Here is a 17,216-nt window from a genome sequence, read left to right as displayed (position 1 = left end):
GGTTTATACAGCAAACCTAAACAATGAAGAGATGGTATTGGACCAGTATATAGAATTGTTAATCTAAAACAAATGGACTGCCAGTTATTCCTCTGGGGGGAAAAATAAAAGTTTATTTAGCATTAGCAGAGAATTGCAATTCAGGGAGAGCTATAGTAAACAAAGAGTCCATGGCTTTTCATTGGCTGAGTCCTTGCCTGGAAGAAAGAAGAATCTCTTCTTCCTGTTGAAATCAGCTATGTTCACAGGGTGTGAGAGCTCCCAATTCTGGTCTCCTAACTCTATTTAATTGAGATTTCTGTTGATTATTTTTTATAGAATACCTTGACCCATGGTAATTTGTTTTAAAAAAACACTTGATTTTAATCTTAGGGCAGATATAGATTTTGCACAGCAGTCTTGGTGTGGTTTTAACATATTTCTATCTTTTAAATGGAAAATTAAGCTTGAGTGTATAATATGTCACACATGCACAAAAACAAGAACCAATTAGTTCATTCACTTAAAAGGACTGATTTGGAGGTTGGCATAGGATGCTGGGGCTAGGAAAATGCTCTTGGATGAATTGACAGGAGGTTAAGGAAATTCAGGCAAAATGGCAAATCCCAGAGTGCTGTAGGGGTAGCCGGCACATTACTGAGAATGATGTGGTTAGGAAGTAGCTGAGAATCTGTTGCCAGAAGAATGTTCAATGATATTAAATAGAAAGAGTCATAGGAGATATTTTCCACTCGAACTTGACAATAAAGTACCTCTTCCTATAAAAGTGGTAGAATAAAATGCCATCCTTCACCTCAGCTCCTGGAGAAAATGATGATGTCTCAGCTAGAGTTGAAGGAGTGCAGTAATTCAGGTTTTAGAGAAAGCTGCCCAGTGAAGCAAACAGACAAAACATTTGCCATGTTTAACAAATTAAACCAGTATGGCAGAGTAGATTGTAAGAAAGGACACCCTCACTACATTTCCAGGATAAAGACTCTGCAAATGTGGAAAGGAGTTTTAAGTGAGAATTAACATGTACGTAGTTAATCATAAAAGTGACCGTAGGTAAGGAAACAAAGGGTGCTCAAGGAAGAAAGAAAAAAGAAAAACTCAGGCTGGATGGAAATAGACCACTGCTTTTGCCACATTGACAAAGTGGCCCTATTATATTTTTAAATTAAAAATAGTATTTATAATTACCTACATTCATATTTAAATTACTATATATTAAACCCACATTTTAATCCCAGTGTCTGCATTCCATTATCCTCAAAAAAAAACCCTCTGCCATTTGAAAAAGCCTAAATGTAGGAGTCACTTCAGGTAATTGTTACATGGTTTAGATGGATCTTACCAGATTATTAGTAACAACAAGTCAGTGTTTATATCACAATTATAAGTATAGATAAAATATTGAATAGATTTTCTCCCTTATAGAGCATAATAATTCGGAAAAGATATGTGCTTTAGAGTGCAATATCTGGATTTGACACGTTTTTTTGTTTCATGTCTTTAAAACTGTGGGGCATTTACTTAATTTCTTTGCATCTCATTTCCTCAAATATATAAAGTATGATTAATAAAATTTACAATTCAAGTTTATTATCAGCATGAAATTGGATAATGTATGTACAATACTGAACTCAGGACATGGTATAGAAAAAATATTCATCACTGAGTTCCTGTAACTGTTGCCATTGATACTTCTATTTCAATTAATAGTTATTCTAAGATGAATGACATTACTTGTTGTAACATTATTTTTAAAGGATAGATTTTTAAGTGAAAAAGGCTTTTTATATAATACGTCAAATTACTTCAGATATTTAAAATGGTATAGCTCACAGAAAATTTTTGGCTCCTAACAATTTTTACTGAGTATCTAAGAAAGGGAATTTGAAGTTTGATTATTTTAAAAAAGATATAAAATGTAATCAACATTTTTATGAACATTTAGCTGTGCATTTTTTAGAACTGATTAGTTAAAATTGATCTTCCAACAAAGACAGTATTTCTTCTGTTATAAATTCTCCTGAGATGTTTACTGTAGCATATCTTAATTTTTCACATAATAGAGTAAGAGGTGATTTCCCTGTTCAAATTCTAGATTTTTTTTTTTTTTGGTAAAGAAAGAAGCAGGCTGAGAAATTGTTCTAGAACATTCAAATAATACAATGTTTTCTATATTTCATTTTCTTCTCAAGATCCCATGACAATAAACGTGGTTGCTTTTTTTTAATCCCAGGAAATATATATTTTCCAAGCACAAAGGGCAGGCAGCCTCCCTTCAATATTTCCTCCTGATGCTGAGTGCAAAATTAGTTTCAGAAAGAAAATTGCTGACATTAAGTAAGCACTTAACTTGACAAGTGATTGCAACATATTTCTGTATGATGCTGTGAGATGTACTAGAAAAAAGGACTTTTCAGACCCTTAGAGACTGTTGCTCTATTCCCAGGGAAATTGAAAAAATTAAAAAGTTATACCTGAACTCTAGTTCTTGATTTATAGAACAATGCAATAGAGAAAAAACTTCTGAGCTTCTCAGTAGATGGAGTGACATTATCTGTTTGCATCCTTTCCTCAGTCAAGGAAGGTCTTAAAAAAGCATCCTTCAATTCTTTCAGATATTAGACAATCGACCACATTACAAATATTTTCTATATACACATATTTTAGGAGTAATGTATTTCCCACAAAATAATGGTTCAGCTATTTCCATCTACTTTGTCTAATTATGCTTAGTATTAATAATAAATTATACCCCATTACTGATATTTCCTAATTTAATTGGCTTGTGATAGCAACTCCTTTTAAATGACATAATGATATTTGTGTTAGGTTATTTGGGGGTGTAAGGTTTGGAAACATGTATATGTCACACAAATTAGTGAAGATTTCACTACTGTGAATATTACTGGAACAGCAAAAACCCCATAGATAAACCCAATGAAGACCAAACCATTATTAAGGAAAAAACAGTAACTCTTGGTGCTCAGAAACAATTCACATAATTGAGCTGCAATGATGGTATCTATGGAAATTTTCATTTTCTCCACATTTTCTCTATTTTTAAACGTTTCATTTTCATCAGGACCTATTCTTGTTTAATAGAAGTAATGACCTTTTAGAAGTGGCCAATTAACTCATCATAAGCATTCTTCCTCAAGCTAGTTTCTCATCATTATCATGTCTTGGCTATTCTCAGTCTCTGCTTCTGCAGCAAGTCACTGCTATATAACTTCTCTCCCTTCTCCATAGCCTTCCCTCATCTAATTCCTAATATTTTTCAATCAAACCTTCAACTTAAGTAGAGCTTCTCCTGCCTCATGTTTCAAGCTTAATATATCATCTTAATTCATCTTTTAGCTCCTGTCCCTGCTGCCACTTTCATATTTTACACCCAAAATACCTAGAATTCATTGTTATTCAACAAGTCACTACTCTTTGTCAGATATTATTATAAGACAAAAAGATACAGCCCTGACCATAGCAAAGTCTCTGCCTCTACTGTATTTGCAATCAGGGCTCTGATTAGTTCAGTAAAAACTTTCATTCCTCCTATGCAGAACTCTCTTGCCGAACTACTCGATACCCAGTCAATAAGTTAGTGGTCCCTTGAATCAAAGTACAGATGTTGATCTAATGAACTTTGGGCAGAGTGATAGAATTTTCCCTTAGCTTTTCTAAATGAGGAACATGAATACAGCCCCAAATCCTCATATCCTACTCCCAAAACTAGTGATTTATAATAAACAAAAGCTTCCAATAAAATATGATAAAGTGGTTGCTTTGCTAAATGATAGATTATGTGTTATTTTCCCTTAGTTTTATTTAAAAATCATATCTTATTTGCTTCAGTTTGGGTTAATTCAATACTTCGCTTGAATGGACACAAAATTGAATTCACTTTGCCTATACAGACTGGGAATATGAAAATGATCTTTTCAGTGCTCAGATATTTCCAAATGTTCTGCTTTCCACTTTGCTTCAAAATAAAAAAATGTTTCTTTCTTCAGAAATAGAAGAGTTCTCCCCCCACCCCCTCACTCTACAGAGACGTTGTTGTGTCTTAAATAGAAGGGAAGAAAAAAAGTCCACATGAATCTTTGATGTAAATGTTATTCACACATTGGAATTCTATAAACTATTGATATGTTTCCTTTCAAAGTTTTTTACTCATGATATTCTGTAAAGCATATTTTTAAGCATTAGAAATTGGATCTATTAATTATAATAATACATTTTACCTATAAAAGAATGAGAAATATATATATGTATATAAACATTTCCCCTGAAACTAATATAAAAATTAAATTAGTGATACTTTGAATCTGCCAAGGTGGGATTAGATGTGAAAGAGATTTATAGGACAAAACATTTTTGCAATATGAGGGGAGGAAGCAGGAATAGGCAGGGAGAGCCTTCAGCCACTATAAGCTTCTCACCCTTATGAAAGAAAGTAGAGAAGGAAGATTGGGTAAAAGAGTCACAGACAGCGGCCCAATTCTGAACATGTTTTGGCCAGGCCAATGGAATATTCCCAAGCCAGATGTGCGCTCTTATAATGGTCAGGAACAGGCTTCAGTAGCACCTTGCTCTGCTCAGTCATTAGCCAGGAAAAGCTGTGGGAGGGTGGCTTTGGAACATATGCAATGGTAGAAACAGAGAGGGATCCTCTAGAGTTGTCAGTCAACTGTGTTCCACCACCAGATGAGATCTACTTGGCACAGTTTTATGGCAGCAGCAATTCTTGACTTCCCATTTTATACTAAAGTAAATGTTTGTTTGAATGAAGATTAGAGGGTCACCTAGATTTGACAAGCCAATCGTGAGAAAACGATCTATATAACATTTACATTACATGTGACTTTCCATCAAGATGTGTCATTAAATATATTCTAAAGTGGCTTTTTCAACTGAAATCTTAACAGCAAGTCTTTTGTTTGTTTTTGGTTTTTCATTTTGTTTTAACCTCAAATGCAGATCTTTCTTTAAGTCCTTAGTCAAATTCGTTAAAAATGTATACTGTAAATCCCTGATCTCAAATCCTGGTTTTATCATTTAGTAGATTATCTAGTTTTCCCTGGTAAGGATCTTCATATATTTCTAAAATAAACATTGCATTCTGTCATGTATATCAGTTAGGATGGGCTATACTGTATTGCAGTAATAACGTCCAAATCTTAAAAATCTTCAGTCTAATATAGATCAGCAAGGGGACTTCGTCCCCTTTGGAGACAGCTGATGAAAGCTCCATCATGTCTCATGCTAACACAGCTCTTAAAAGCCTCTTTAGGGATCTTGCATAAATCCCTTATGCTCAAGTGCCATTGGACAAACAAGTGAGCCCCATCTAAATTTAAGGAGGGTAGGATTATGCCATCTTATTAATGCCAAAGAGGGAGAACAACTGAAGTATTTGTGAGCAGTTCTAATGTTTATATCATTGATAAAATGTTTATTTAGAATAGTGCCAGTTATAGAACCCAGAAGTATACTGTTTTTTTCTTTTAAAATACCATATATCCATTAAGTAACCATTGTAGGTCTATTTACTTAACCAACTACAAAACACCTAATACTGCTATCTGGTTTGATTTTATTTTTTTTGATTTTGTGCATTAGAAATTCATGAGACTTTACCAAATTTTATAAAATCAGTAAGTTTAAAGCTAATGGCATTTAATTATTTTAAAAGAAAGCAGTCGTGAAGCTTAGGGAATATAATAAATGCTATTATTAAACGACCTCCAGATCCCTTCCAAAGTTTTCAGAATCCTAATATTCAAGTGGCTTCACTGTTCAGTATCACTGTAAATTTGGGCAAAGTACTCAACATATCTGTGCCTCAGCTTTCTCATTTATTCTTGGAGAATGGTGAAAGTCCTTTATCACTTGATTGACATGAGAATTTATTGGGTAATGTGTATAAATCTCTTACTGTGGGTCTATATGTGATATAATTGAAAGTGTTAGCTATAATGTTCTATAAAAATGAGAACGTGCCACATACATTATTTTGCAAACTTCTCTTTTGCCTAAAAGGGTATAGTAGATAAAACTGCACGTTAATACATGCAGATTAACTTATCTTTTTAATAATGAAAAAATCCCAATTGTATGGGCACAAAAATTACCAATTCCCTATTAAAGACATCCCCATTTTGTTTTGCTTTCTTTTGCCACCATAAACAATGCTGTAAAAACATTATTGTATATTCAGCTTTACATATCAATGTATTTACTTTTGTAGGATTGATTCTCAAGTCACACTGCTGGGTCTTAGGGCACATACACTTCTGAGACTAGTATATATCTGCATTTTATTTTCTCGAAGTGTAACAATCTACAATTGCACCTCAGTGTACAATATTTTCCAGGTTTCTAAAAATCTGTTAAGAAATATTTTTTGCTCTTATAGACCAGAGGTTTCTAAAATTTCTACATTTCTCTATTTAATGAAGCAATATTGTAGTTACGCCAGTTGAAGACCATATACCTTTATAAAATAAACAATTAACTTACAAATATACTTGTTATAATATTAGCAGACCTAATCAAAACTTGTTTGAATTTACTTTTTTTGAAGTAAACAAAAAAAATTGTCATTAATATTAGCTATAACCAACTGTATACTTACTGAAATTTGGTAAAGTTCACTCATTTACTGACTTGATACAAATAGTTATTGGATTCACGATCATAAAATTTTCTCTACTTTATGTTTTTCTATATCTATGGCACACAGTTAAATCAATATTCAAAGTGAATATCTTAGAAAATAACCAATATAAAAATAAAACCGACATAAACAACATATATTTCTATTTTATATCCAGCAAATGGTTAAAAGGACAATTCTCATTGAGTCAAAACTGTGTCACAGAGAAAAATCGATAAATAAGATACATTTCTATGTCTAACAAAGAAATATGTGCTTAATTTTAGTACATTCAAAGGCATGTAATTAAATTTAGTGGACAAAAGAAACACATCAACTTCACAATGAATTATATATTATATTATATAGATGTGTGTGTGTATATATATATATACCAGAATACATGGTTAGGTACTATCATTTTGTTGTGGGTTTTTTTTTAACATCTTTATTGGAGAATAATTGCTTTACAATGGTCTGTTAGTTTCTGCTTTATAAAAAAGTGATTCAGTTATACATATACACATGTCCCCATATTTCTTCCCACTTGCGTCTCCCTCCCTCCCACCCTCCCTATACCACCCATGTAGGTGGTCACAAAGCACCGAGCTCATCTCCCTGTGCTATGCGGTTGCTTCCCAGTAGCTAGCTATTTTACATTTCGTAGTGTATATACGTCCATGCCACTCTCTCACTTTGTCCCAGCTTACCCTTCCCCCTCCCGGTATCCTCAAGTGCATTCTCCAGTAGGTCTGCATCTTTATACCCATCTTCCCCCTAGGTTCTTCATGACCACTTTTTTTTTTTTTTTAATTCCATACACGTGTGTTACAATACGGTATTTGTTTTTCTCTTTCGGACTTACTTCACTCTTTATGACAGACTCTAGGTCCGTCCACCTCACTACAAATAATTCAATTTCGTTTCTTTTTATAGCTGAGTAATATTCCATTGTATATATGTGCCACATCTTCTTTATCCATTCATTTGTTGATAGACACTTAGGTTGCTTCCATGTCCTGGCTATTGTAAATAGAGATACAGTGAACATTTTGGTACATGACTCTTTTTGAATTATGGTTTTCTCATGGTATATGCCCAGTAGTGGGATTGCTGGGTCATATGATAGTTCTATTTTTAGTTTTTTAAGGAACCTCCAAACTGTTCTCCATAGTGGCTGTATCAATTCACATTCCCACCAACAGTGCAAGAGGGTTCCCTTTTCTCCACACCCTCTCCAGCATATATTGTTTGTAGGGTTTTTTGTTTGTTTTTTTGTGGTAAGCGGGCCTCTCACTGTTGCAGCCTCTCCCGTTGTGGAGCACAGGCTCCGGACACGCAGGCTCAGCAGCCATGGCTCACAGACCCAGCTGCTCCACGGCATGTGGGATCTTCCCAGACCGGGGCACGAACCAGTGTCCCCTGCATCAGTAGGCGGACTCTCAACCACTGTGCCACCAGGGAAGCCCTGTTTGTAGGTTTTTTGATGATAGCTCTTCTGGCTGGTGTGAAATGATATCTCATTGTAGTTTTGATTTGCATTTCTCTAATGATTAATGATGTTGAGCATTCATTCATGTGTTTGTTAGCAATCTACATATCTTCTTTGGAGAAATGTCTATTTAGGTCTTCTGCCCATTTTTGGAGTGGGTTGTTTGCTTTTTGATATTGAGCTGCATGAGCTGCTTGTAAATTTTGGAGATTAATCCTTTGTCAGTTGCTTTGTTTGCAAGTATTTTCTCCCATTCTGAGGACTGTCTTTTCATCTTGTTATGGTTTTCTTGGCTGTGCAAAAGCGTTTAAGTTTCTTTAGGTCCCATTTGTTTATTTTTGTTTTTATTTCCATTTCTCTAGGAAGTGGGTCAAAAAGGATCTTGCTGTGATTTATGTCTAGAGTGTTCTACCTATGTTTTCCTTTAAGAGTTTGATAGTGTCTGGCCTTGCATTTAGGACTTCAATCCATTTTGAGTTTATTTTTGTGTATGGTGTTAGGGAGTGTTCTAATTTCATTCTTTTACATGTAGCTGGCCAGTTTTCCCAGCACAACTTATTGAAGAGGCTGTCTTTTCACACTGTATCTTCTTGACTCCTTTATCAAAGATAAGCTGACCATATGTGTGTGGGTATATCGCTGGGCTTTCTCTCCTCTTCCATTGATCTATATTTCTGTTTTTGTGCCAGTATTATACTGTCTTGATTACTGTAGCTTTGTAGTATACTCTGTAGTAAGGGAGCCTGATTCTTCCAGCTCCATTTTTTGTTCTCAAGATTGCTTTGGCTATTCGGGGTCTTTTGTGTTTCCATATGAATTGTGAATTTTTTTGTTCTAGTCCTGTGAAAAAGCCAGTGGTAGTTTGATAGGGATGCATTGAATCTGTAGATTGCTTTGGGTAGTAGAGTCATTTTCACAATGTTGATTCTTTCAATCCAAGCACATGGTATATCTCTCCATCTATTTCTATCATCTTTAATTTCTCTCATCAGTGTCTTATAATTTTCTGCATACAGGTCTTTTTTTTCTCTTTAGGAAGGTTTATTCCTAGGTATTTTATTCTTTTTGTTGCAATAATAAATGGGAGTGTTTTCTTAATTTCACTTTCAGATTTTTCATCATCAGTGTATAGGAATGCAAGAGATTTCTGTGCATTAATTTTGTATCCTGCTACTTTACCAAATTCATTGATTAACTCTAGTAGTTTTCTGGTAGCATCTTTAGGATTCTCTATGTATAGTATCATGTCATCTGCAAACAGTGACAGCTTTACTTCTTCTTTTCCGATTTGGATTCCTTTTCTTTCTTTTTCTTCTCTGATTGCTGTGGCTAAAACTTCTGAAACTATGTTGAATAATAGTGGTGAGAGTGGGCAACCTTGTCTTGTTCCTGATCTTAGTGAAAATGGTTTCATTTTTTCACCATTGAGGACAGTGTTGGCTGTGGGTTTGTCATATGGGAAAGTTCCCTCTATGCCTACTTTCTGTAGGGTTTCTATCATAAATGTGTGTTAAATTTTGTCAAAAGCTTTCTCTGCATCTATTGAGATAATCATATGGTTTTTCTCCTTCAGTTTGTTAATATGCTGTATCATATTTATTGATTTGCATGTATTGAAGAATCCTTGCATTCCTGGGGTAAACACCACTTGATCGTGGTGTGTGATCCTTTTAATGTGCTGTTGGATTCTGTTTGCTAGTATTTTGCTGAGGATTTTTGCATCTATGTTCATCAGTGATACTGGCCTGTAGTTTTCTTTTTTTGTGACATCTTTGTCTGGTTTTGGTATCAGGGTGATGGTGGTCTCGTAGAATGAGTTTAGGAGTGTTCCTCCCTCTGCTATATTTTGGTAAGTTTTGAGAAGGATAGGTGTTAGCTCTTCTCTAAGTGTTTAATAGAATTTGCATGTGAAGCCATCTGCTCCTGGGCTTTTGTTATAAACAATGGAATATTACTCAGCCATAAAAAGGAATGAAATTGAGTCATTTTTTGAAACAGGATAGATCTAGAGGCTCTCATACAGAGTGAAGTAAGTCAGGAAGAGAAAAACAAATATCGTATATTAACACATGTTTGTGGAACCTAGAAAAATGGTACAGATGAACCGGTTTGCAGGGCAGAAGTTAAGACACCGATGTAGAGAATAAACATATGGACACCAAGGCGGGAAAGCTGCAGGGTGATGGGGATGGTGGTGTGCTGAATTGGGCGATGGGATTGACATGTATACACTGTTGTGTATAAAATTGATGACTAATAAGAACCTGCTGTATAAAAAAATAAAATAAAATTCAGAAATTCACAAACACAAAAAAATGGCTGTACTACCCAAAGCAATCTAGAGATTTGATGCAATCCCTATAAAAATACCAAAGGCATTTTTAACAGTACTAGAACAAAAAATTTCACAATATGTATGGAAACATGAAAGACCCTGAATAGCCAAAACAATCTTGAGAAAGAAAAATGGAGCTGGAGTAATCAGGCTCCCTGATGTCAGACTATACTACAAAGCTACAGTAATCAAGACAGTATGGTACTGGCACAAAAACAGAAATATAGATCAATGGAACAGGATAGAAAGCCCAGAGATAAAGTTATGCACATATTGTCACCTTATCTTTGATAAAGGAGGCAAGAATATACAATGGACAAGAGAAAACCTCTTTAATAAGTGGTGCTGGGAAAACTGGACAGCTATATGTAAAAGAATGGAATTAGAATATACCCTAACACCATGCACAAAAATAAACTCAAAATGCATTAAAGACCTAAATGTAAGTCCTGGCACTATTAACGTCTTATAGGAAAACCTTGGTGGAACACTCTATGACATAAATCACAGCAAGAAACTTTTTGACCCACATCCGAGAGAAATAGAAATAAAAAGAAGATGAAACAAATGGTATCTAATGAAACTTAAAACTTTTTGCCCAGCAAAGGAAACCATAAACAAGACGAAAAGACAACCCTCAGAAAGGGAGAAAATATTTTCATACAAAGTAACTGACAAAGGATTAATCTCCAAAATATACAAGCAACTCATGCAGCTCCATATCAAAAAAGCAAACAACCCAATCCAAAAATGGGTAGAAGACCTAAATAGACATTTCTCCAAAGAAGATATACAGATTGCCAACAAACACATGAAAGGATGCTCAACATCACTAACCATTAGAGAAATGCAAATCAAACCCACAATGGCCAGAATAGCCATCATCAAAAAATCTACAAACAATAAATGCTGGAGAGGGTGTGGAAAAATGGAAACTCTCTTGCACTGTTGGTGGGAATGTAAATTGATACAGCCACTCTGGAGAACAGTTTGGAGGTTCCTTAAAAAACTAAAAATGGAACTAGCATATGACCCAGCAATCCCACTACTGGGCATATACCCTGAGAATACCGTAATTCAAAAAGAGTCCTGTACCAGAATGTTCATTGCAGCTCTATTTACAATAGCCAGGACATGGAAGCAACCTAAGTGTCCATCAACACATGAATGGATAAAGAAGATGTGGCACATATATACAATGGAATATTACTCAGCCATAAATAGAAACTAAACTGAGTTATTTGTAGTGAGGTGGATGGACCTAGAGTCTGTCATACAGAGTGAAGTAAGTCAGGAAGAGAAAAACAAATACTGTATGCTAACACATATATATGGTATCTAAAAAAAATGGTTCTGAAGATCCAAGGGCAGGACAAGAATAAAGGCACAGAGGTAGAGAATGGACTTGAGGACATGGGAAGGAGAAAGGGTAAGCTGGGAAGAAGTGAGAGACTGGCACTGACATATATACACTGCTAAATATAAAATAGATAGTGGGAAGCAGCCGCATCGTACAGGGATTTCACCTCCGAGCTTTGTGACCACCTAGAGGGGTGGGATAGGGAGGGTGGGAGGAAGACGCAAGAGGGAGGGAATATGGAGATATATGTATATGTGTAGCTGATTCACTTTGTTATACAGCAGACAGTAACACAACAATGTAAAGCAGTTGTACTCCAATAAAGATGCTAAAAAATAAGCAATATGAAAATTTGATTATTGATCACTGAACACTAATAGCTAATGATAATGTTTCCTGACATTAACGGTCTCAACATCACAAAAAATGCATACGTGAAAACTAAAGGGCAGACATTATAAAAAGAGGAGGGATTATCCAAAATCTTTGGAGAAGGTTTTAACCCACGTTTTTCAATCTTCATATGAACAGCTTTAGGATGATATTGAATGTAGAGTAGAAATTCCCTTGGGAATTTAGGTAAGTTGAAATCTATTAGTTTGTTCAATTGGTCCTATTTTCCTAGATAAATCACTTGTAATATCACCAGATACATCCTGCTTAAGAGAATCTTGACTAGAATTAAAGTGCTACAAATACTCTTGGTATGTTTAAGGTAAAATTATCTGGGCATGTACTGTTATGGACATGATCTTAGGATGAAAATGGTCTTTTTAAACACAGCTATGTTGAATCACATTCTGTACTAAAGGAAATTATTACCATTTTGTTTCTTCTCATTTGCTACCTGTGCACAATGACATTTTCTTAATGACAGAATCAAAGCCAAAACTGACCTGATGAGAACATCTATTCCCTGTTTCCATAGAAATCTACTTCATCAAATCCCTGAGTGGAAAAAATGATCCTCCAAGATTTAAGAAAGCATCAGGGACTTCCCTGGTGGTCCAGTGGTTGAGACACTGTGCTTTCAACACAGGGGGTGCAGGGTTAGATCCCTGGTCAGGGAACTAAGATGCCACATGCTTCACAGTGCGGCCAAAAAATATATAAAATAAAATAAGTTATAAAAGGAAAGCATCCAATTTAAGAGCTGAAATAATTTTTTTTTCCAAATGGATTAGTTTTCAGTGCAAAATATATTTGAAAGCCGTTATCAATTCAACTTCCCTTGAGCTGTTAGCTATAACATGAAAGAAAATGTCTGACAATAAACGTATTGAACTTCGTAGGCATAATATTTTAAAATTTCTTAAAGCAGAATTTAGTTTGGATCCTCAAAATGTAAAGTGCCTCATTTTAAAATGCTTTTAAGTAAAAATGTGTATCTTCCATAATTTAGGTATAGCATTTGTCAACTTTTGGATGTAAAATAAGTAATTTCATTGTCTTTTCAATGGGAGTTTAATACTTGACATAGAACAAGTTACCTATTGAACCAGGCTGCCTGAACCTAAGAGAAATTAGACAGAAAAATATTTGAAAATCTAGAAGCTTTCTATACTAAAAATGAGGGTTTTTTTCTCTACTTTATCTCAGGAATGGAAAGGAATGGAATGAACTACCCCTAAAATAAAGGGAGATCAATTCAATGTATAACACAGTTCCATTCTAAATAACTGTATCCCATTGTTCCTTGGCAGAGTGAAGGCTATGTTATGTATATGTGGGGATGATATTTCTTGAGAACAGAAGGACAGCCCTGCCATATCCTGACATTTTAAATTTCTAGGTTTCATTTATAATCTTATGAAATCTTCATGCCATTTACTCCTCACTTTATAATCAGACATTCCCTGTATAAACTGTGACAAAATTCAACCCACTTCACAGCCAATTTACATTAAAGAGAAGAAAAAATTATTAGGGCAACTGATCTGCCTTATATATGTGAAGAGACTGAGGCATGAGAATGTTATACTCTTACATGATGCTTTTTCTCCTAATAACAGAATTACTTATCACTTCTGGCTTCCAAATATGGATATCAAACAATTATGCTTCTCACAGCGTGTCACAAATTCTGTTTGATGTCATAAACAAATACACACAGAATTAAGCTTTTTCAGGTTAAAATTTTGGGTGCATCATAGATTGGTTTTGCATCTTCGTTTCACTTCAAATGAAAAAGTTGTTATATCTATCTGTTTATCAGTCTATATCTTTATATACATATGTGTGTATAAATAGAGGGGTTTATTAAAAAGCGTTGGTTTACATAATTATGGAGGCTGGCTAAGCAAGTTAAACATCCCTAGAGCTGGCAGTGAGGATGGGAAAATCTGGAGCAGGCTGAAACCCCATGGGCATGAGCTGAAACCCATTTTCCACGTGTGAGAAGGAAGATCCAGAGGAAAAGGCAAGCAATTTTGATGTGGATGGAACTTTTTATTTTTATCTTTATTGTTTTTGAGGTTCCTTAGGTTTACACATTCACAACTTATGACATTGTACAGATTAAATGGGTGCAGTTTAAATTGATTTATTAATCAATAAGTTTGGTTAAAAGATATTAAGTACAATAGAAGCATTTCTTAACAGTATAAAGTTTTCTAGTTTTTAGTTATTTTAATAATATCTATTTTTCATGTGGTGCACATATTGACTATGTGTATTTATTTGACATCCTAAATGGAATTAAGAACTGAAGTATCCATCCAAAGCATCTACCTCCCTGGTTTCCTCTTCCTTTTGTAACTAACTACTTTTCAATTAAGATTTACCAACTTCAAGAAAATTATATTACATTGGAGATTAACTTAGTTATATATTAAAAAACATTTCAATAATTTTTTAACTTGATATATTTATTAAGACATACTTCATTTGGAAGTAGAAGAAGTAGTTTTGTCTACTTTCAAATTTCTCCTCTCACTCATTTTCCAAAATTTATGTTTTCAGACTTCTACTTTATGTGATACAATGAAATTCTTTACTGAATATTCTATTTATTTTTTTGAAAATAGACTTAGAGTCTTATGTGATATATATAGTACATATTATATATATATTATATATATATATATATTTTTAAAGAGCACGTCATCTTTTTTTAAATTTAAGGAACTTCTGGTCTAATTTCCTATCTGTGAGTACTTTTGTCAATTCAGAAGATTCTATACAGAGAAATACACTAAACCTGTAACAACCATGATCTTAGACTTAAAGGATCATGTCATATACAGGATAGTTACGAAGAATAATGACAAATTATGATCCAAGGGAATAATGTCTAAGTGCTTGCTAGAGGTACAAGTGATACAAAAGGGAGGTAGGGGTATAATGACATTAATTATTTCTCCAGGAAAGGAAATTTGATTGAATATAAGCACTAGGTAGTAATTTATTTAGTCAAAGCCACCACATAGTAAAATCAATGATGCAAAAAATTAACATCAAGAAACGAACAGAGTTATTACATTAGATGAAATTCAGAGTCATGACTTATCGGTTTATAATTTGAGTTATATGTTCATTACCTTCAATTTGTATAATTCTTAAACATAAATTCTTGAATACTTAAATATAATTCTTATAGAGGTCAATACAAATTACAAGATAAAACTGTATTCATTGTGAGGGGAGATAGATCCTGCCTCTTGATGAGAAGATGAGTATTCATTTACAGGGATGGGAGGAATTGCTGGTATCCAGTTTTTTAGGAAACGTGTCACCGATACCTTTATTCTCCTTTATTCTAGAATATAGAACATTTCTTAGCTTCTCTGAACAATTAAAATGTTTTATTCATTTTTGTTTATTTTATTTACCACTCATTAAAGCATTCATTTAAATACAGAATGCTAAGTACTATTATTCTGAGTTTTAAATTATGCTTCAAATCTGCCCCCTCCTTTTTGCTATTCTTTTAATTTATTTTTAAAAATCATTTGTGCTATTGCAAAAGTATCCCATCAACCTTGTGTTCCTCTAGCATATCATTCCTTCGGCACAATGTTCCTCATTGCTTCTGGAATTGTTTTCTGAAACAAAGATTTGATCAATCAGCTATCATTTTAATATATTTTACAGTGTTTCTTGGCCTAAGTTCAAACGCCCTTGTGTATCACAAAGACTCTTTATAAATCTACTTCCAGATGGCTTTTCCACCTTTACTTACCACCAGGAAGTCCTTTACACTCTACCTGCCAGCTCCAAAACACTACTTTTCATTTCTTATACTACATCAAAATCTACATGACTGCTTGACAGATTATCAACTGTAGAATCTTCCTGAAAAACCCTTATCTTTGCCTTTCAACATGTCAACGCTTTAAATCATAGCTCAGTTTTGCTTGGTCAGAGATAGGTATTTCCTAATCTCTACCCCGGCAGGCTTGCACAAATATCTTCTATGCTTACATGTACCTTGGATTTGTCACTATCAAACTGTTTATTGTGCTATACAGTAACTTTAAATTTACCTTTCTCTCTCCACCCAACTGTTGATCTCCATTAGGTCACACACTGACCAGTACCAAGCAGTGTACCTTACATAGAAAGCATTCAATCTATGTCTGTTTGCTAATGCATATTTGACTAGTTTCATTTTAAAAGTCCATAATATATTTAAGAACATATTTCACATTGAATATACGTTCATTATATTAGTCATGATTTTTTTTGTGTATCTTTCAATCAAAATATACTAGTAATATATAAAGGCTATACAATATGTAAAGAAATTCTACTGAAACCTTACTCATAGATTGAGAAAATATCAACATGATGTTCTTAGTTATGTTTCTTTTGCAAACAAGCTAAATAGAATATCCTCTAATGGAAATTTTAACTCTACAAACCAATGACGGTACCCTAGGAGTGTAACTTCTATACTTCAATAGAAGAAATAGTCACTTTTTTCTTAAGATTTTGTTTTTGTCTTTTCAAGCAGCTGTTATTGAGCTCACTGGACTGCAAAATGCAGTCTTCATTTCACTGCCAAGCTATTCATCTGAACAAGAGTGAGAAGAGTGGTGTGCTAATTTCTTGATAGCCCAACTGCTTGTCAAAAAGTGGAAAGTATTGCCAAATTTGCATTACAAAATAAAATATGTTTAGCACTGATCTGCTGCTAGAGAAAATAATTTGTTTTCACAAATATTTATGTTTTAGCAGGTCTCAAAAGGAAAAGTAGCTTATTCTCCCCTCCAAAAAACATCACAAAGTCTATAATATTCTTTTGTCACCTGTCTTCTGTTTTACCTTTAAAGTAAATCTTCATTACAGGCCACTAGCGCTCTGGAGTTGGATCTTATGTTGGGCTATGCAAAAACTGGAATTGACCCATGACCCTTGATAGTAAAAGAGTAATGAGAAACAC

Source organism: Pseudorca crassidens, chromosome 3 (assembly GCF_039906515.1).
Source record: "Pseudorca crassidens isolate mPseCra1 chromosome 3, mPseCra1.hap1, whole genome shotgun sequence".
In the NCBI taxonomy this organism is placed as follows: domain Eukaryota; kingdom Metazoa; phylum Chordata; class Mammalia; order Artiodactyla; family Delphinidae; genus Pseudorca; species Pseudorca crassidens.
The sequence above is the reverse complement of the archived record's forward strand: the minus strand, read 5'-3'. Positions refer to the sequence as shown.